The 22,214-nt window shown below is 39.8% G+C and overlaps 2 protein-coding genes across 2 annotated transcripts in view; one reads left to right on the top strand and one right to left on the bottom strand.

Moving 5' to 3' along the window:
* Window positions 1-22,214, bottom strand: part of LOC135712743 (ensconsin) — a 235,925-nt gene that overhangs the window by 27,595 nt on the left and 186,116 nt on the right. The window lies entirely within an intron of this gene.
* The window catches only part of LOC135712754 (phospholipase A1), a 110,059-nt gene continuing 105,384 nt past the window's right edge, over window positions 17,540-22,214 (top strand). The window contains exon 1 of the mRNA XM_065235808.1: window positions 17,540-17,609. The gene's annotated coding sequence lies outside the window, so the exon portion shown is untranslated. The remainder of the gene's footprint in view (window positions 17,610-22,214) is intronic.

The raw sequence follows: 22,214 nt of genomic DNA, 5'->3' as shown, positions 1-22,214 counted from the left end.
CATCTAAGTGTTGACTTTCATTCAAGCAGCTCATTCGGCATTCAACTATGACATTATCATCTTCGAAAAGTAAAGACAGCAACAAACTAACAAGAAACAAACTTTCCCAGTTCCGCCGTACCGAATCAAATTGAAAAAATATGCTAATCGTTACTAGTTCCATTTTGTTAGCAATTTTCCGCTCATGCGATTGCAGTAATTCCGCTGAAATTCGCTTCACACAAATATGGTACAGTCTTTTCGGTGGTATCCTTTCATTCATCCTTCCAAAACGAGGAAGCTCTTCGACTGCGAGTCACGCAATAAAGGGATTGCTCTCACCCCCTAGCTTGTATGCAAATTCTCCGCCAGCTCTGCAAATAGTCGGATGTCGTGATGTAAGATATTTTGAATAAACATAACAAAATTAAGGTGGAAAATGCTATTTTAGCACAGACTATGGAGCCCGCCATGCTTTTGAAGAGCAAAATTGGGAATGATCCAAAAGCGAGGAACGGGTGTCATCGTCATCGTACGAGATGAAAGCGTTAAATTGGACGAGATAACTTAATTAGTCGTCCCCGCCGCCGCCGCCACCGACGTCGACGACGGCGACGACTATGACGTTAGCTGGTCGTATTGGACGACAAATCTGTCATGGCAACAGATGGGTGATAATTTTTTGTTTGAGGGAGATGAAGCTTCATTGGGGTTCACGATTGAATGCTCCAAGTGCTCCATTACCAGATGCACATGGTCAAGGTTAAGATCGATAACGAGTGCCAGCTATTCATTACTTGCTGTGAGTGATGACGCAGGTGCTACAATCTACTTCCACGATCAATCGGAAGCTGGGCGAGTGAAAAAAAACGGTAAACAGCATGAAGGATCACGTAAATTGTCCGGAGGCTTCGGACCTCATGGTGCAAAGTCATTGAAAAGTTGGTTCCTCATTCATCAACATTTAGCTATACAACAACGCAGACAGACAGTAAACGATAGATCACAGAGGGTGAGAGCAGTTTGATCATAAGTGGCATAAGCGAGAGGAGCAAAAAACGATATCCGTACGTGCACTGACAGCAGAGGCGCTACCATCTAATTATCAAATCATCATAATGGAGGAAGCCCTGAGAGTGAACCTGCTCCGATCGAATGTGGCTTGAATTGAAAGATGGAGTGGTTGGTGAATGATTGGAAGCGATGATAATTCGTGATTTATTATCCTAGAGATTCGATCAAGGGTGCCGACTCAGATTGTCAGTTAGGGGGGTGGGGTCAAGATGTCTTCCGCAAATTTACCACATTTTCTAACATTTAGAATCAGATACAGAGACCATCAAAGCGTCTATCTATTTTTCGCGGTTTTCGATAAAAATACGGTTCGTTTGATGTGAAAATAACTTAAATTTTAATTCACAAAAATTCAAGATGTATGTATGTATGTATGTATGTATTGTATATACACTCCAACTTCCACTGTCCAGCAGTGTTTTTATGGAAGAAAAATGTTTGTAATGATCCCATTGCAAACAATTTTGGCCCGGAAGTTGAAAGGTGATGGCTCTGTTGAGATTCAGTAACCTATTTGAGAATGCCTGGTCACTAGACTGATGCAAAATTTGAAATTTTCGCTCCACAGTGTTCCAACGGTTTCAAATTGGGCCCTGATTAGCCTACGAAAGTTTAAACTCATTTGATAAGAAACTGAATTGGCACAAACCATTTGAAGTTTATATGGGAATTACTATGGGAAAACAAAACTTTTTGTTCGTTGTCTTCTAGTCTTTTTACATATTGTACTGTTAACAAATTCTATTGCTATTCTTATGGGAATTTTTATCAGCTACAATTTTGTAGAAAATTGTTTTTCAGCCAAACGTCAAATTAAATAGTTATTAAATGTTTAAGAGATTGATAATCTTATGGCAAGATTAAGCAACTGTATTGTGGGCAACACTGTATTATGCAGTGTGACATAGTAGCCATGATTTTTGTCCTCTATTCTACGCGCCATAAACACCAATGTTGCCCGATGAACAGTTGATTGAGCATAATCATAAGACATCAGTGACTTGAATCATTGATTATTTTTGTTCCTTACATTTGATCGAAAAGTGGTCTTCAACAAAATTGTAGCTGAGAAAATTTTCAACAAGTTCAGCTGTCATTTTTTAAAGTAGAGTGAACTAGTGAATTTAGAGATAGATATGAACCGAAATTATGGTTTCTCTATAGTAATTCCCATATAAACTTCAAATGGTTTGTGCCAAGTCAGTTTCTTACTAAATGAGTTCAAATTTTGGGAGGCTAATCAGGGTCCAATTTGGAACCGTTTGAGCACTGTGGAGCGAAAATTTCAAATTTTGCATCAGTCTACTGGTCACTCACGTCCATTCCGAGGTTATTTTCACTTAGAACAAGCCCCGCATACACGTAGTACCGATATAAAATATATATTGGTACTGCGTGTACACTTCCATCATCAAAGCAATTCCTGCTTTGTAGATGGCACGTATTTAGTAGGAAGCATTTCATATTTTTATATCTAGTTGTAATCAGTTAGATCTCACCCCTTATGTATTGTGTCATTGCTGTTGAATCTTTGTCATCTCGATTCTCGTTGAGTTCTGTTGAATAATCGGCATCTGTAGTGGAATACTCTTCCCTCTCATTCTCTATTACTTTTCGATGTTTTTCGTATCTCTTCTTGAATCCCCGTATTCGATTACAGTTCATTAAAATTGTTTCTCCAGACTCCACCAGTTGCTCAATATTATCCAAAGCCGTCACCAAACTTCCTTGTCTCATTCTTTGCGAGTATGCGCTATTTTCACTCTTCTTCTAAAATTTCTTAAGGCACTTCACCCAGGTTTTTCAAGCACTCTAGAGGTACCCGTTTTGCCCGCGAATCAGTTCCGGAAGATTCCCTCAGCGAAATAACGTTTTCTCGTCGACAAACACAAGCAGCATGCTTTAAAAATTAATTTTTCGGAACGGGTTCCCCTCGACAAGGACACATTACAAAAGATTTTTGTCTGAATCACGAACACTTCAAAACACTTTTGAAATCATCACTTGTGTTTGAAAATTTAAAAAATCATAAAACTTCAGCGAAAAAATCCAAGATTTGTTGAAAATGAAAGATTTGGTTTAGCTTAGACTGACTGCACAGATTCTGAATCTATGACACTAGGTCGAAAGACATAATGTCGAAAGGCCAAAGATTGAAGGATAAAATGTTGAAAGGACATAAGATCGACAGGACAAAATATCTAAAGGGACAAAAGGTCGAAACACCAAAACTGATTTATTTTTTATTTTTTTGTAGAATGAGTGCATTTTAAAGAAGAGTAAATTGTATTGATGTTTTTTTGCATTGAAGCACTACTCACGTATACTACCTTTAATAGAATATCAGTCCCATATGGATTTTCGTTAATATTAAGATAACAACGTTATCCACTATCGAGTGGCATCTACTTTCATATTGCGTGATAAAACTATGGTCCTTAACCATGAAAATTGTGAATTAACATCAAGGCAGTTTGTCCCATTAAGCAAAGTAATCGCATATCAGTCCCATTCTGAAATTCTGTCATCCAGAGGTAAGAGATGATTTGGCCTACGGCTAAAAATCTCTATAGTAAAGAATTAAAAAAAAATGTCGTCCATTGGTCAAGTTAGAGTTCTGATTTTTGGACGCAAGCATGCAAACTTCATTGTAAGTGGTTTGAACTTGATAAAATTATCAATGAATTTACTATGATTTTCCATGATTAACTTTAAATATCGCAATTCATCCATGCAATACAAAAATAGATTGTTCTGTCATTTATTTCTTAAATTAGTCAGTTCAATCAGTTCAATCAGTTCAATCAGTGGACACCGCAGCTCCGAAATCTTAGAAATCGACTGCGAAAAAAAAAAAAATGATTAGACCTCATCTAACCTAATAATTTTCCAGGATGCTTTCTCGTACTGGCTACGTTTGTATTAGATTAGATTAGATTAGATTAGATTAGAACGTTTGTATGAAAAAGTTTTTCGTTTCGAGATGTGCAATGTGGCCCCTGGTCGACATTCCGGTGAAAAAGCTAAGCCAACCCGACACCAACCTGACTTCTATCAAACCCCAAGCCGATGTTGACCTGACATTGACCCGACATACACAAAAATTGACCCGACAGCAACCCAACATTGGGTCGAGATCCACCTTAAATTTGCCTTACATTGATCCGACATCGGGACGACATGTTTGTTCGGGAGCATTTAGCTGGGATTCTTTCATACTTCACTGTCGTATATCAAATGATAGTAAGTGACTCAATTGACAGTGACGATGAGGTTCGAATGAGAAAGGGGCTTTTCAAATGATGGGCATGAGATAATTCGTTTTCACAGAATTGATTGAATTGTTGTCTTGCAATCGACCCACAATGGCCAAGGCCATTATAAACTCAAAACTGACATACGGCATTGAAATCTTATGTCTATCCCAGGACCAACCAAATAAAGAGCTAGCCTCCACATACCATCAGGCAATCAGGATATCGACCGGTCTACTACCATAGAGGTAACTCTAAGACCAGAAGGTCCCGAAGAAACGTGCTCAAATTTTTGGCTCAACTGTGGTAGTCTCTTCGGTCGCAAGCTAATCGATGCACCCCTCGTAACATAGGAAAATCTACGAACCCCTAATTTTATCTGTCAAACTTTCATAGCGAATCAAAACAAACATAGTGTAGTAATAGAATTTCGACAAGAATGGGGTACGCTTATAGATTTTCTTGGGGCCAATCATCCCTCTCCAAAGGGGGAGTTTGGTAAAGAGAGATGATAAAACCGATTTGTACCTTCCTTAAAAGTTGTCCTAGCTTGCTGTCTACTCTCTATATGAAATTTTCACACTGCCGTACTCTAAGCGGAACTATAAATTCTATACTTTCATCTCCTCCGTATAAAAATTATCACTTTAGTCTGTTATTTGAAATTAGCATCTTCAACTATGTAAACCGTTGACTTCACGCAGAAGTAATACTAAAGATATAGTCAAAATAGATAAAATGATAAACTCCCAAAATTATATAAAATGGAACGGTCTCACCAAAACGGGTGGTTTGCATGACTATGATCGATCATTACTCAGTTTTTCATCTCTTCTCTTTTTTTCTATCAGCCGCTCACTTCCTTGATGATAAGTTTCCTTTTCTAGCCCAATCTTTCACAAGTAAGGCTTGTACTCGAAAAAATTGTACCATTTTCATCCGTGTGTAACTTTTTTATCCGTGGGTATAAATTGATGAAAATCTGGGTATAACTAGTTTGGAGTGAATTGTTTACATGAGCAAAATTTCATAACAATCGGTTCAGTGATTATTGAGATTTCATCGAAACAAGAAGAAAATCGCCGGAGAATTTTGCCCGCCGTCATGGAAAATCCGACTGCGACCATGAGATGGATCGGATGACAACTGGGAATCACCCATACAACTGTGTCTCGGGTGGTAAAATCGTTTAAGGAGTCCAAGACGACCGAGCGGTGGGCTGGAAGTGGAACAAAATCGAATACAGCTGACCCTGTAAAGGCCCGGAAGGTGTTGGATTATTTCAAGCGTAATCCGAACCTTTCGATTCGTGACGTGGCTCTGAAGGCAAAGTGTTCAGCCTGGCTTCGTGTATTCAAGGTCCGGAAGGCACCGCGCAAGGAAGCTGTACGAAAGTTTCAAGAAAATCCGACTTGAAATAAATTTTTGGCGAACACTTTTGTCTGGTGCATTTTTTCGAGTACAGGCCTTATATTGGTAGCGCTTCGCCACCCGGCAGACATTCTCAACCGGTCCTTTCCCAAATCGATATAGCACCAATTACGATATTTTCTTAATTAAATCACACGCGCATAAGATTCACCACAATACCAATCAATCGTCCAAATACTTATCACACATTTTGAAAAAAAAAAACTTATTTAAACTTGAAAAATCACTCCGCGGAAAAACGGATAAATTCGTGACAGCTCATGAAAACTCAACCATCCGTGGGCTGAGCCTACTGCGATCCTCACTCGGAACGGTTTCTGGTTTACGGTTCAAACATATTTGTTTATTTTCATTCAAAAAACACATGGATACTGCGTTCGATAATTAATAACTCTATTCGAGCATCTAAAATGAGGTTTACTACCTAAGTACTCAATTCTACTGTTAACTGTACCACTTTAAATGTTTCCAACTAGAGCTTACCCACACTACCGATTGTTTCGTTTGATAACATATAATTTTCTTTTTTTTTATGAAAGTCAAGCATTATCAACATTTGTAATCGTAAGATCCCGTGGAATGGTGTATCTAGAATGAATGTAAGATTCTGTAACGTTTGAGAACGATACATTTTGTAAAAACAATGCATATATGGGTAATGGGTATACCTGTGAAAATCGTTATGGTGTCGGTTTTACCCGGATCTCCCCTACGTTCCGGAATACCTATGAAATTTGATTACTATTTACAAGTTAATCTCTCACGGGAAATGATCCCATTATTATTTGATACGCAAATCAAATTTTGCAGCCATGAATGTCCAAACTATTGCATTGCTTATATGGATAAATTAACTCACGGTGCTTGACTTGAAATAGCAAAACACGCGGCACTCACCCGCTATGAGCTATGACCGCATAAAATAAATACACAAATGTAACGGTGACACCGGCGTGGTGCGGCTTGACATCGCGGATCGTTTCGGCAGAGTAATAGCGTCGCTAATTATTTATAATCTCCATGTTTGGGAGCGCGATTTTTTTCTCACTTCAGCTATTTCCAGTGCGGACGCACACAGCATCATCGGCTGACCTTGGTGGTGTGATTATTTTGTACCCACTCTACCGCATCACCACTCGCTTCCATCTAACGGCAAGCTCAGCTCCATACCAACGTCAGGTGCTGCTGCTTAAAATCTACAGGAAACCGGTTCAAAGAGCGTGGTCGTGTTTTTTTTTTCGAACAGCACAGCTGATCTGATGCTATCCTGCGTGTGATCAAGCTGACCGACGGACGGCCCTTAGGTGACGCTGATGACGATGAGGGTGACAAATTGCAGGCGATAGACATACAAATCTACGACAACGGCAGCTGTTTGTTTTGTCAACGAGGATAATGCTGTATGGGAAGCTGAATCGCTGTGAGTGCCGTTAGATGCCGTTCCATAGTGGGTTTGGTAGTTTTTGGCATTTGGAAGCTAGTGAGGAAGTTTTTTTTACGATTATGAGTGATAGCGAAGTTCATGATGTTGACAGGTGACGGAGAACTGTATTTATCCCATCTTATTTGAAATCGGGTAGTTTTGCTTAGATAGCAAACAGGTACTAGCAGTTTTCCTCCTAATGTTGCTTGGCTTCCGGGGGTGTGAAACAAGATTTTTGTTTGGTCATTTCAACAGCCATAGAGTGGCTTTGTTTGGCTACGAATCGATTCGTCACTAGGAACCGGTGTTTGTGTGGTTTGGATTGTCTCACTGTTTTTTTTGGTCAAAGCGGTTGTGTTAGCAAGTTTGATTTTATAGCACTTTGTTTCGAATGGATTATATTCGTAAATTATGATTGCTTCTATATATGGATATCTATATAATCCATATTCCAAATCGACCTAGAATTAGACATATAGATGAAATTGAACAGGTTAAGCACATAATTGGGACATTTATCTATCAAGCATAGGAGAAATTCCGCAGAACTGAGTACTGCTTGGCAGATAAAATCGATCACACTCAGCAGAAAGAAATTACCTCCGAGTAAAGGTAGAAATTTTTGATCGTTTGCCAATTCAATATACATTCTTAATCAGCACGCCTGGTTACTAACTGCTACTGCAAGCAGTGGAGCAGCATACCGTACGATTCCACTAAATTTAAAATTCAATCAACTTGCTTCTGGCTGATTCACGTCATAGGGCCAAAACGATCTTCCTTTGTTCCGAATTTGGTGGATGGAACGCGTGCGCTTCCCTTTTATTGGTGCTGTCACCATGTGCTAATCTCAAATTCAGTCGAGATCCACCCGGGGCTTACCCACTGACGGGAGTGGATCCCGTGCCAAAAATCGCTAACCATCGTCAAGTCACAATATGCTGCGGCAGTACAATCGAAGCTGGTTTTTTCCATGTGTTCTTTGTGTCCCATCGCAGGGATCGGTCTCAGCTAGCGAAAAGGAGTTGGATAAAGACAAAAGATCTACACGACTAGCTTAGATAATAAGCAATTTTCTCCCATAACTTCCTGTAGCATGAAGTGATTTGGCTTCGGCGGATGATTTATCTTGTATAGGGGAAATGGCTCTACAGTTGGCCTATGGATCTAAGATTGGGCCCATCGCTTAAAACCTTCTATTTTTCAACTTTATCTAGATGAACGCCTCATCCGGATGGTACTAATGGATATTTTTGGTCGCTAATGAAAATTTAGCCTACTAGTGAATTTATATATGGGCCCATATTAGGGGCACTTAGGCCGACATTAGAGCCATTCCCCTTACCTGGTGGTGGTTTAATCGGAAAACGAAACATGAAACAGCGGATCTGGACGAAAGGTGTGCAACTTTTTCAACGTGATTTATAGAAATGAATATGGGCGTCGTGAATGGATTGGTGGGGCGTGACTTATTGACTGTGACTTATTAAAAAGAAAAGTACGATGAACAGGAAGTATTTATTGGCGCTTGTCAAACATCTGCATAGTTTTCATGCAAATCTGTAATATTATCTTGCATTTCCCGGATGGGTGTAGTAAACAGTTTAGTTCGAAATTGACTTAGGTGGCGCCAGGGAGTGAAAAATGCTATTCAAGTGATAACTTCAGATCGCAACCAAACAGAAGTTAAATCAACTTGTAAAAATAACATCAAAGAGATAGGGCTCTCCCAACATTTTTTTTTATCATACGTCTAGACAAGTTGAAATCGAAACACTCGAAACAATTGTCAAAAGCTATATTGAGAAAGATATGTGAAGTGTGCGGATGTTCACGTTCAGTTGACTAAAAAGCTCTGGGCAATCGATATTAGATGTTAGTAAGTCGCTAACGAAACAAGCTTTGGCTACATCTCTCCTAACGTTGAGTGAATTAAGATGAATCAACCTGTATCGATCAGCATAACTGGGAAGATTAGTACCTTTTAATTCCGTTATAATTGCTTATTATAATTATTATTATTAATTTATTTGATAAAGTTGTTCACTATACAATACCATACAATACATCTTAAAAGTATTGTTAAAAGGTACAACACAATAAACATTTTATCTTCCGCTATCCAATAAGTCTCCTCTTCCAGAACGGGAGCCGCTTCCAGTGGTTTACTTGTATGGCAGATTCGCCAACGAGGGTCAGAGCGCTTCCAATGGACGCAAAACGTGGTCAGTACTCACACATTCATCACGAAATGGTTGCTTTGAAAAGTCGACGACGCATCGACTGAAAGAACTGCTGATGAAGAACAATGTGGAGGACCACACAATGGTTGCTGCCGAGTAAACAGACGATCGCGTGACACAGATTGAGAGTGGTCTGCTTCTGTCGACAGCCGAGTGAACACTGATAATTGCTTATCTTTTGACAGATACGCGTATTTCGTCTACTACTTGCAGACTTCATCAGTGTCAAGTACTCAATACCACTGAAGAATCCATCTTTTTCTTCACTGGTGTTGAGTACTTGGCACTGATGAAGTCTGCAAGTAGTAGACAAAATACGCGTATCTGTCAAAATATAAGCAATTATAACGGAATTAAAAGGAAATAAACCAACACACTCAAAGCTCCTTATAAAGGGATTCCGTTGAGAGGTTCGACAAGTTTAAAAGATTGAAGATTAGTACGGTCACTCCATGGCAGGTGACGAACTTCCGTTGTACGGCTTCGATTTTGAACGCGCTAAAGCCAGTAGACCAAATTTTAGATTCTTGTCTTGAGAAACGTTGTTGATCTTGATAACGCCATTCCACCGTGGGGATTCTACATACAGGGAGATGGCCATAAATCCTTTCTTGCTAATTTTGCATTATTAGTCAAGTTTTGTATGAGTATGTGACTTCATCAATCATTAAACATCATTTTAAACTTCTTCAAAATGTACTGGAGTTATGATCTTGATAATCTATTGACTCAATGTGGTTTAATACGCACGTTTCTGACATGTTCAACACATCATGATAACTTGCTCATCATTGAATGATAGCAATAAGATGGATTGATTGGTTTTCTTTATTTAAGAGGCTTTCAGACGTATGCTGGTTTATCTTTGGGAGCCCCAGAGGCAACTCCTCAAGTTGTAGAGTATATTTAAACGGTTTTGGAGCCCGACTTCCCCTGTGATATGGGGAGTCCAGAAGGGCCTCTCCCAAGGTTTGTGTGGCCCTCCAGAAGGGAGTCTTTGCTGACTATGATGTCTACAGTCGTTTGGTATTCGTCGATACTGCCGGGTCGTTTACCTTGGGATGTCCTTTTCGTTGCGTTTGTCGGTTGAATAAGTTCTTGTCTGGTCGTGGTATATTTAAAAGGTTTGGTGCGCAATCCTTTTGGGTAGCAGTGGTCGCGGTATGTGGTTCTTTGCAGATTTTATATAGAAACGCCCACGAGTCATTAAAAGATTTGTTGACCCATTTTTCAGGTCTGCAGTTGGTATGGTAGCGGTGTATGCTGTGGCTTGCCTTCCGAAGGCCGCCAGGTGGTCTGCCTCGACGTTGCCACGTAGTGTGACCGGGATCCAAACAAAGGTAGTGCCGGGTGAGGCATACCTTTGGATGCCTTGGATCCACGGGTATTTGGATAAGTCTGAATCGAGGGTTTCCACTACACTAGCTGATCCGATAAACACGGAGATCGGGTTGTCCGAGGTGGTTGTTGCAGCAATGAAGGCGGCATCAGCTTCGGCCGAGAAGATGGAGCAATGGACTGAGCCATCGGAGTAGCGGATGGTATGATGACAGCTAGGGGGTTGGAAACGGCCTTGAACTTGTTCTTGATGGAGTAATCGGTCCGGGTTTTTGGTAGGTTCCAACCCCTGGCTCCAACCCAGTGCACTCTGCTCACTGTAGGGAGCTCTTGGTTGGTCCACTTTATCAGGAGTTGGTTGGCCTCCATCAAGAGGAACCCCCCTCGCCTGTGGTCTTCTCGTCCGGGTCGATTGCTCTAAAGCAGATCGTGTACGCAATAAATCTTTCGAAAGGTGGGGAGCTGCTTTTTTTTTAATTCTTTATTAAAGAGATTTTTAGCCTTAGGCTAGTTCATCTCTAATGGGGAGCTGCTTTCGATGCAATCAGCAATGCTGGGAGTTGATGGTAGTAGCAACCGGTGGAAACTAACTATTTAAATTGGCTCACTACTTGACTAGCCTTTTGGTCCCATGTAAATCTATAAGCGTTCCCCATTCTAGTTGAAATTCTAGTACTACACTATGTTTGTTTTGATTCGCTATGAAAGTTTGACAGATAAAATGAGGGGTTCGTGGATTTTCCTATGTTTTGAGGGGTGCATCGATTAGCTTGCGACCGAAGAGACTACCAGAGCTTGCCTGATGGTATGTGCGGTTTGATCGAGTGAGTTGAAGTATGTGGATCTCGAGGTCGAGTTGAAGTATGTGGTCGAGGGAATCGTTGGATTCGAAGAAGTGCATAAGCTGCCTGTTGACCATCATTTTGTGGCGAAGCAGGTGAAGGAGATGGGTTGGTAATCATCTGCTTGCTTGCCAGGTTTTCCTAGTTTGGGGATGGGGACTACGAGGCTATGTGTCCATCCATGAGGGATGGAGTCTTCGGACCAAATTTGGTTGACTAGCTCGAGGAGCTTTAGTTTGCATGGCGGGGGAGGGTTTGAAAGAGGGGGTAACCTACCTGGTCTGGGCCTGCTGAATATCTCCTGGCCTTGGATATTTAAGGCGGGGGTGAGCTTGTTCGGCCGGAAAGGCCGATTGATGTTCGAAGCTGCAGAGCAATAAGATATTTAATGTTCTCCAAACTCTTCTGGGGCTAAGAACATGATGTTCTAATGGCTCAATATAGGCTTAAACAATGTTCTGAAAATCTTTATGAGTCCATGAAGCTCAACATGCACATCATGGAACGGTACCATTAAGATATATTTTGCTCTCGAAAGTATTATGTTAATATTCCCCGTATAGTAGTTAGAAAGATTTGTAGTGCGGTAATTGTTGTGCTAGTTTTGTGAAAGCGTTAAACCAGGTAAAACCAGTTTACGAAATTTGTGTGTTCCAATCATCCCAATTAACAATTTTCGCAATGTAAACGCTTTACTCATTTCATTTATACAGCCTCAAGCTGTATTCAAATGTTATTCGATATGAGGAAACCTTTACTCTATACAAGCAAACCTGGCGAACTTAGTGTGACGGTTGGGGCAAGCTCTTATTGCCTATCTATTTAGGCTTCTATACAGCTGTTATCCTTCTGTTTAGTTCTGTGTTAACTTGAAAGGCGCTTATTCAACCTTTTCCCGGTTATCCAATAATCTTGGAGGCTATGAAAAGGGCCGATGGTAGTACAGGCTTAAAGCCTTTGGAGGATGACGATGACGTGTAATTAGCTGGATCAGCACATCAGACCGGACAATCCCATATTCTTGGGTCCTCCCTTAGCTCAGTTGGTAAAGGCGCAGCTACAAAGCTAGACCATGCTGGATGTGGCTGGGTTCAATTCCCGGTCCGGTCTAGGAATTTTTCGGGTTGGAAAATTTCTCGACTTCCCTAGGCATAGAAGTATGATTGGACTTGCCACACAATTATACTAATGCAAAAATAGTACAGGCATCGAAATCCCTCAATTAATAACTGTGGAAGTGCATCTAGAACACTAATATAATGAGAGAGAGAAGGATTAGTAATTTCCAATTAATTCCACTACCTTATTTGCTTATCCTTGACAGATACGCGTATTTCGTCTACAATGTGCAGACTTCTTCAGTGTCTTGTACTAATATTCGACTGAAGAAAAACATCGCATTTACCGAATATATATTAACACAGGTACATTTTCACTTAGAAACTAGGTAAACTTAAATTCAATTTCCTGTAGGAACAGGTACTCCGCTGCTTACTCGTTGATGTGTTCTAGGTAGTAACTTGAAAAGCCATGTGTGTTCGTTTTCTTGATCCCTGTTGAGTAAAGTTGAATTACGTTGTTTGTTGATCTCGAGGCTTTCTGCAACATCCAATTTCCATGGTGTAGATACGGTTCGTAAAATCGTAATGTCCTCCGTCGATAGTTGGTGGTCCTCTGTGAAGATGTGTTCTGCAACCTTTGATTTGAAATCATATGTTAGGCATTTTTCCTTTTGCTTTTTGGCCTTATTAACCTCCGCTATAGGGGAATTTACGTATTCTCGGCAACCTACGCAGCGACCTTCTTTCTATAGCCTTTTTCTCTAAGGAACGCACACATATGCAGTATTGGTTTGTTTACAATCTTTTGCTGCCAGCTGCTCTAACAATTTCAGACGAAAGAATTGTCAAAAACTGTTTTGAAACGCTTTTACAAAGCACCAATCTTCTCTAGTGAGAGCGAGTATTGTCGGCAACCAGTTTTTCTTCGGCAACCGTTGCATTTGAACTGCATGTAAATCTGCTGTTCTATTATCGGCAACTCGAAATCAGCAACAATTTGTAGTGCGTGTGTTTCATTTCAAGAAAACCTTGCTAGATTGCTTTTTCTCAGTGGTAAAAATATAGTCAAATTGAAGCTGAAAGCATAAAGAATCGTTTGCATGCATTCAGCGAAGTGTTTTCGTAAGAAAATCCAGTGAAAATAGTGTTTCAATTTGGGTTGCCGAAAATAGTCTGGCATGCCGAAGCCGTCAAGTTCTCTTGGTTTGTCCTACATCTACTTTGTTACAATGCTTCTCGACAACTCGACAAAAGGTTGACATCATCCTCCCAGATTTCAATGAAACTATGTGGATGTAAAAATATTTTTTACTTAAGAAACTTTACATACACATTATTTAAAAAAAAAATCCGCATTTTTATCGACCATATCAACAACATCCATTTTTTTGTCAATTCATCAGAACCTATTGGAAATATTTTTAAAGGTGCTTCAAAACTAATCAAAACTGTATTGAGTCATTTAGCTTACAATAGACATTTAATAACTTCAGTTGATCACAAAAAAACTAGGGTAATATGTTTTATATATTTGCATGAAAAATAAAGTTTGAAGTGTAAAGTGAGCGGTGAATGCGGGTTGAGTGGTGAACGGGCACCACATGGTAGTTATCCAATCAAATCACGTTGAGCTCCAAGCATGATTTGGCTCCAAATGCTTGGCATAAATCCGCAAAAATATTCAAGGATGAGAAGACAAAACTCAATACCCGGGTAGAGGGGAATATCAAAACCAGAGTCAAATAATATCAATTTTTTCTATCAATTTCTTATTATTTGCTTTATATCAAGTTAATTGCAGAATATGCTGTCGAAGCATAATTTGCTATTGTTATGATATTTTGGTATCATGAATTCAAGAGCTAACTATGAGTTGATTGCAGAATAAGCTATTCATACGTAAATAAATTTATTAATTTGAACAACAGGAGCTTGATGAGATATAAGATAATAGCAAAATGTGATATTTATTTGCTATGATTTTTTCTACTCTTTAGATATGCTAACAATTGACTTTGCTATTACTTAGTTCTGGTCCCATAGATTTTATGATATTATTTTTGATATGTTACCTCTTTTACCAGTGTTGGAAAAATATAAAAAAAATCAAATCTCACCGCTTGATTTTCTGAGACAAAAATCATTAAGCACACAACTGCAGTTGATATTGCCAGCTGTGATGTTGCAGCTCGGAATATCAAGCTAACAAAACTTACCAGCTGCAAATATCTCCAAACTGTGGTGAGATTGAGTTTCATGATTTTTGCTTTACACCCGAACGCAACCGAAACTTCCCTAACGGCTGGTAGCAGTCGCTTTGTGTCTGCCATTAGTGAAGAGATAAAAGAGATAGCATTATTATACCTTCTCTTTCTAAGAAAACGAGGTAGGGTAGAGCGCTACTTCATCGTAATCGCCCATTTCCGAAAAGATCAATAATATCAATGATTTAACCGTGCACAAATCAATCATAGGTTTGTTCCGATGCGTTAGTTCATTAGCTACAATATAAATCCTATTAGAGCGCATTGTATGAATATTTACGCTGATTGTTTTCAAAACAAAAGAAGCGCTCCTAGCGAATTCCCTTTTTCTTCGTTTATCCGTACGACGAAGAAAATTTAATGGCGTTTCAATGCGTTTGGACGGAATTGAAACTCGTAGGACGGATTTAGAATCAAGAAGCAGTATTAGATTTTGAACAATATCTCAACAATTTGTCACTCTTTATCAAATCTAACGGTACGTATGGAAAGGTGAATAAGTTTAGAAGCCATCTTTGACAGAATTATTCAAATGTTTGTTCAAACCCGTTCAAAACAGAGAGGTAAAGCGCGGATTGTGCTTAGTAGGACGGAAATTAGATCAAAAACCCTACAACGGAATCATTTTTGCGTCGATTCAACTCTTAGCTTCAACTTTACACGTTGTAAATAGTCTCGCAATATGAAAGGAGCTTGTAAAATCAATATCAAGCATTATATTTTTCTCCAATATCACGCGTGATATTGAGAGCGTATGAGAGTGGAAAAATATCAATTTGCTAATGACCATACCATCACTGTCTTCTACAAATAAAACTAATAGCATTTTTTGATGTTCTGTTCCCCCATTTTAATAATAGAACTTGCTATTGCTTTGATATTATCGGCTACTCGGGTACCTATCACCCTTCGCCATTCGGAATTCAACAACGTTTCAATCTCCAGGAAGCATTTCAGCCACACTAAACAGCACGCACGCGTCTATTCCATCCCAAAATATCCATAAACAATATCGGAACAATCACCTTTTACAAACTTCGCAATGACGCACAGAGCAGTATCTGGGTCGAAAAGCTGGCCAAAATGATTTTCATGCATCTTCGAGTTTAATTCCGTATATTTTGTTATAATAACATATAGGGGAAATGTATGTAATGTCGGCCTAAATGTCCTTAATTTGGGCCCATACATAAATTCAGCAATCGACTAAATTTTCAATAGCAACCAAAAATATCCATTAGTACCGTCCCAATGACAAGTTCATCTAGATAAAATTGATCAATAGCAGATTTTTAGCGATGCGCCCAATGTTAGATCCATAGGCCAACATTAGAGCCATTTCCTCTAATTATGAGTTCCGATTGTTAAATAATAGGCCAACACTAGAGCCTACAGTATACATAATTATTTCTTTTTGCCCTTCTCCTTTTCCTTTCCCTATTTTCTTTTCAGAAAGTGAGTCATAACGCTATAGCCATAAGCCATAAAAGGCTGGGACAAGTGTTAGTGTTCATTTCAGATCCGTCAGAGGAAAATGGATCATCACTTAACCTTTTTAACTTAAACAGGCTTGGATTTAAACAGACCCAATGTTTTTTTAATCATCTTGCCCCTTAAATGCTGCAAGTAAGCCGGTCATTTTGGTATGTGAGACGCATCTTCGACGTGAAACATACATCAAATAGACAAGAAAAGTAATGGAGGTATATAAATCATTTCATTTCAAGAACTGGCTGTGTTGGCGTTAGATTAGATTAGATTAGGCAACTCATTTCTTAGAAGTCCAATCTACCAAATGGTTTCAAACATTTTGCTCGGAAAGGTCCGGAAGATAATCAAAAAGCATCTCAATACTATCTCATTAGTAAACAATGGTAGCTTACTTCCTTCCCGATTATGTTTATTATTTTAAATACTGTTCTCATTAGGTTCAAAATATTCCACATACCTTTCGTAGAGCTGTTTGAATACAGGTAAATAACTGTTTCGAATTTCGAGAAAACTTAGAATGATTCTCACTAATGTATTGGATGAAAACTGTCCATGCTACTAACAGCAAGATTTTGACAGCTGATGAGGCAAAAATTAAGTCAAAATGACTGCAACATAACGCACAGGACAGTGGCGTACAATGTGAGGAGCTAGCGAGAGTTTTGAGTTTTCCCATTTTGACCAGCTTTTCGACCCAAATACTCCTGTGTGCGACGACGCATTAGGACTCTTGATACGTCCACCTTTCCATCACTGTAGCATACAAATGAGGAATGTTGACCGGTAGAACAGAGTATTCCGATCCGAAACTTGTCACCTGCATTGGTGTGATTGTGACGATCTATCGAAATGATAGCATTCTGTGGGTTAGCTTAGGTATGGGTGTCGTGGATCTGCCTCTCGGCAAAACAAAACACACCGGGTGAAATATGTACATAGCAGGGATCGTAGAGCGGAACCCGACATCGATGATGATGACAACGGCGCGCGGTGCGGTATAGCGACGCTCTGATGGCAAAACTGCTGGAGGTGCGTCGTCGGCTTACTGAAGTTCAAACGGTGGCTCAAAGCATCAGTCGATTAGCGATCGCGGCGCGAGGAGGCACAAACAAAACAACAGTCCGAAGATATCAGGTGTAGGGTTCCGCGCATAGTTTGTTTAGCAGTGAAATGCACATAAGTCTGTAACGCGTCGTAACGGAGCGTAACGTAAGTGGCACGTGGTCGGAAAATATAGTCGCTCGGAGTGGTGTTTTCTTGAGGGAGGGTTATTTTTCTGCACATGCGATGCTGCAAAGCTGAGATGTAGATTTGCTATTGCAAAAGTGCACCACCCGTGAGCACTCGAACTAGGCTAGGACATTTTCTGGGGCATGAGACTTACATCCGAAGGTTGGAAAGTTGTGCAACTGCGTGGCTCGGTACAAGTAATGCCGCGTAAAGTCACGGTTAACGAGATTGCACTTGAAAACCGGCACCGGTGTGGTCGTCCAAATGGTGACTGTTGAGTTATGTTAGCTGCATGATGTGCGTTGGGTGTATCGAAGTTTTGTGATTTTGGTTTGGTGATAGGCCTATACCTACCTAAATGTGAACATGATTAATGTGTGATCGTATTTGATGAGCTGTTGTGAATTGGTGTGACCTTTGAGCGCGAGGAAGTGAGGCTGCAAAAAGACCGACCGTATGCTGGAGGGCTGATCGATGGTGACATTGAAAGGGAATGGGTAATCGTTAGGTGGTTTTTGTGTGTGAACGACGGCGATGGTCGTAAAGCACGTATTAAATAATCAAGGCAATTTGTTTTGTTTAGTGTTTGTCCATAACAATTGCGTTTGGTGGTCACTGTTGGTCGGAGATTCTGATTCAGAAAGTTTTCAAACATTCTGGTTGATAGTATGATGATATATTTTTTATAGTCAAGTTACAGTAGCAAAACCAAACGTTTAATTTAACCCACCGGGAATTAAGATTTTAAATTTCATCAATTAAGATAATGATTTTGGGCCATTAGGTTGAAGCCCAGTAGACCGGAAGTCATTTGGCGTAATAAGAGAAAACTGAATAGTGCACTGTGAATTAAAATTTCCGGGCTAAAGGAACACACATATTTTTTATTTCATATAGATTTGAGGAGTTTCAAGTAAGGCGTGGTACATAAATTATGTGATCTAAAAAATCTAGATTTTTATAACAATAGTAACTCTTGACAATACTCCCCCTAACATAACGTAACTCTAACTCACTTGATCCTTTCTTTTTTTTTCACGACTTGATAAAAAATCTCCATTACCAGTTTCAATAATTTTTATTATGTTATAGATTTAAGGGTTGCGTGGATTTATTTACAGCAAATTTTTGTTTCGTTTTGGATTTCTTTCATTTTGCTTAAATTAGATCCCCCTCCCCTATATGTAAGAATAAGTAACGCAAACTCAGCCCCCCTCCCCCATACATGCGTTACGTAATTTGTGCACGAAGCCTGATTACAATACTTAAAACGTTTATGTAAAAGGTGGACTTCATCAAAGTTGTGGCTGAGAAAATTTCCTATGAGTACAGAATATGGCTTAAAAGCTAGGTCAACTTAAGCAAAAAGTTCAGTTCCCTCTTGCAATTGCCATGCAAGCTTCAAAACAGTTTCAAATTGCAACCAAATGGGCTTTTATTTCGATGTGATGTTCAGGCCCTGGTTTGGAATCGATTGCACTGTGTGGTGCAAAAACGAGAATTTGATCATCTCATCATAACGTAGCATTCTTGTTAAAATCATGCCGTGATCCATGATTTTTTCAGTGCCCAAGAAAACATCGAAAAATCCTTATTAATGATATCAGGTGGCTCAAATTGTGTCGAACATCACCAATTCAATCGAAATCAAGGATCGAAATGAGTGAGTGGCTTGCAGTGAGCAAACATTCGCGATGTACATATTCCATAGGTTCATTAAATTATATGGTCAATATCGCCGGACACGTTCATGCGGTTATCGGGGAAAAGGAGGATTGTTAGTTCGAAATCCGTTGAAATTGAAACTAAATCATTTTTTAATTGTCCATTGCGGGAAAGTAAGAATGGGTTTGAAGGCATTACATTTGTTGCCACATTACCGCATTCAATGTTACATGGTTGGAGCTTAAATATGTTATGAATCACCAGCACTGCTGATGTTTTCGGCAGTTTCAAGAACTGCACCGCATTGCAGGGGGTTGGTTGAACATCACAAGCAAGTGGTTGCTGCCTTCAAACGCAAACCCAACTTCCGTTCGGGATGTCGCGAAAAAACGAGTTTCAAATCTTTTGCCGCCATTTAAATCTTAAGATTTATTCGGTATCAATCTCCCTGAAAGTACTCTAAACTTTTCTAAAGGTAATAAAACTGCACTAAAACCTCTAAACTTCTCATGAGTTGTCTGAAACTAATGGAACTGCCTTGAAGTTCGCTGATCTTTGCTGAAGTCTTGCATTTTTTCTTAAGTTTTCGAAACTGCTCTAAAGTTTAGGTTTGCAGTTTTGTAAAATTATGAAGTTTGATATGTCGCACGACAGGTTTTGGTTTTTGTTGAGAATTGACCACTTTTCCTGGGGCAAAGGAATATGGCCGGGAGGACTATTGTGGCCATAGACTATCAATAAGGTCATTACTGGCCAAATTTTATTAAATCATGAACTTTGATATGTCGTACGACGGGTTTTGGTTCTTGTTGAGAGTTGGCCTCTTCCACGGGGGCACCGTAACTATTCCGAGATGCCCAATGTAATCATGGACCATCGGTATAGCTACCATTGGTACAATTGCATGATTTGATTATAGTTATTACAGAACAACAAAGCCAAATTCTGGGACCCAAACGGAAACCGGAATAACTCCAGAACCCAAGGGGTAAGTCACTCAGCACATTGTGCCGAAATTATATACGGCACAGCTTGGGCACATCTATCGGCACATTTTCGGCATACCTTCGGAACAATCTCGTAGGCATTAGATTGTTGTAAATAAAATGGGAGCACAGCTGGACAACTGTCATTGAACTTGTTCAGAACATTACGTGCTGTTTGACTGTATGTTCAGGAACATCTTCTAATTGAATATACCAGAGGAACTCAGACCAGCAGTTCACTTATAGATCAAAATACGAAATCCTAGAGTGGAATCAAGAGGAAGAGGCAGTTAATCAGACCTCATTAGTACCCTTAATTCAAATAATGCTGCAACTCACACAAAACAAACTAAAGAAGTCTATTTATCACCCTCTACAGTCGGTCTCCAACAATGCTCCCCACCGGTTCCAACTCTTTCCGGCCGAAAGGTTAGGTTTCTGGTCTGCCTTTGAGGGCATTATAAAACATTAAAACACAGGACTTTTATTACCCTATGGATCATAAAACACCGAAACTTCGCACACTCGCCACTTCCCGCGTCATATTCAATCCGATTTATCCTTGCGATTTCAAACCAAAACATTCAGGGTGTCAGAAATACCGGGTTGCCGGGAATATACTTGAATATATTTCTGACAAAATTCAACTTGTTGTGCAGATAAAGATTGAGAAATTATGATTTTAGAGCTAATTGAAATTTTGAAATCTTTGAATATTTAGACGTTAAGAACGCAAAGGTTATTTCTAATTCTGGACTTTCCTTAAGTTCTCGAAACTTCCTTGAAGTTATCGGAACTGCCCTAAAGATCTGTATGGTTCCTGACGCTATTGAAACTTTTTGTTTAATGTTCTCCTTAATTTTCCTCAAGTTCACTGTACTTCTGTGAAGTTGTCTGGACTTCCTTTAAAATCTCTAGCATTAAAAATCTCCACCGAAAACGCGAGTTAACTCCGTCGAAGCTCACTGGAACCTTCTTTGGCAGCACCGAAAATCTCCACCGAAATCTCTTGGAACCCTTTCCGTCGTGAATTTCTGAAAACTCCGTCGAAACTCCCCTCGAAAATTCAGATGCTGACAACGGAGGTTCCCAGAGACCCAGAAACGAAGTTCCGCGTGATTTCGGTGATTTTGGATGCTGCCAGCGGGAGTTCCTGGAAGTTTCAACGGATCTGTTCTTGTCTTCTCTGTGAATTAAATTCTGCATGATTTCGGTCCCATTCTAGCAGCTGTCTTGTTCTGATAAAGGGTTCATCCACCAGGATTACGTTTGACTTGGTTTGACTAAATTTAATACATTTGGACTACATTGAGTCTGTTGATGTTGACAAATAAATACATTACATAAAAAAAATGCGAAACTTCGATGGCGTTGGCGATTTATGATGCTGCCAGTGGAGTTTCCAGGGAATTTTAACGGAGTTTTCTCGCGTTTCAGCGGAAGAGTTTCTGCACAATGTTGGTGGAGGTTTTTGATTCTGCCAGTGGAGATTCCAGTTTCGACGGAGTTTTCTCGCATTCACGGTGGTGATTTTCGGTGCTGCCAACGGAAGTTTCAGGAAATCTGTACAGTATTTTCTCTTGATTTGAAGGAGGAGTTCCCGCATGATTCCGGTGGAGATTTTCGATGCTGCAAACAACGGAGGTTTTACGGAATTTCAACGGAGTTGTCTCGCGTTCTCGGCGGAGCAGGTTTTGCGTGATTTTGATGTTGGCAGGGGAAGGTTGCAGGGAGATTTTCGTGAATTCTCTACTCCGAGTTTTCTTTTCCTGTTGTGTTTGTTTATCATCGCCTCGATGCAAGTATGTATGTACAGGTGTCACCGAAAAAGCGCATGCTTTGGTTTGATGTTCACATCCCACTGAATGGTTGATGCAAACGATGGAAATTAAATGCATTTGATTTAAATCAAGTCCATATTCGATGGGCATTC

Source organism: Ochlerotatus camptorhynchus, unplaced genomic scaffold, assembly GCF_037179485.1.
Source record: "Ochlerotatus camptorhynchus isolate MF236.1 unplaced genomic scaffold, CSIRO-AGI_Acam_v1.1 ptg000503l, whole genome shotgun sequence".
In the NCBI taxonomy this organism is placed as follows: Eukaryota; Metazoa; Arthropoda; class Insecta; order Diptera; family Culicidae; genus Ochlerotatus; species Ochlerotatus camptorhynchus.
This window is presented reverse-complemented; position numbering and strand designations above follow the sequence as displayed.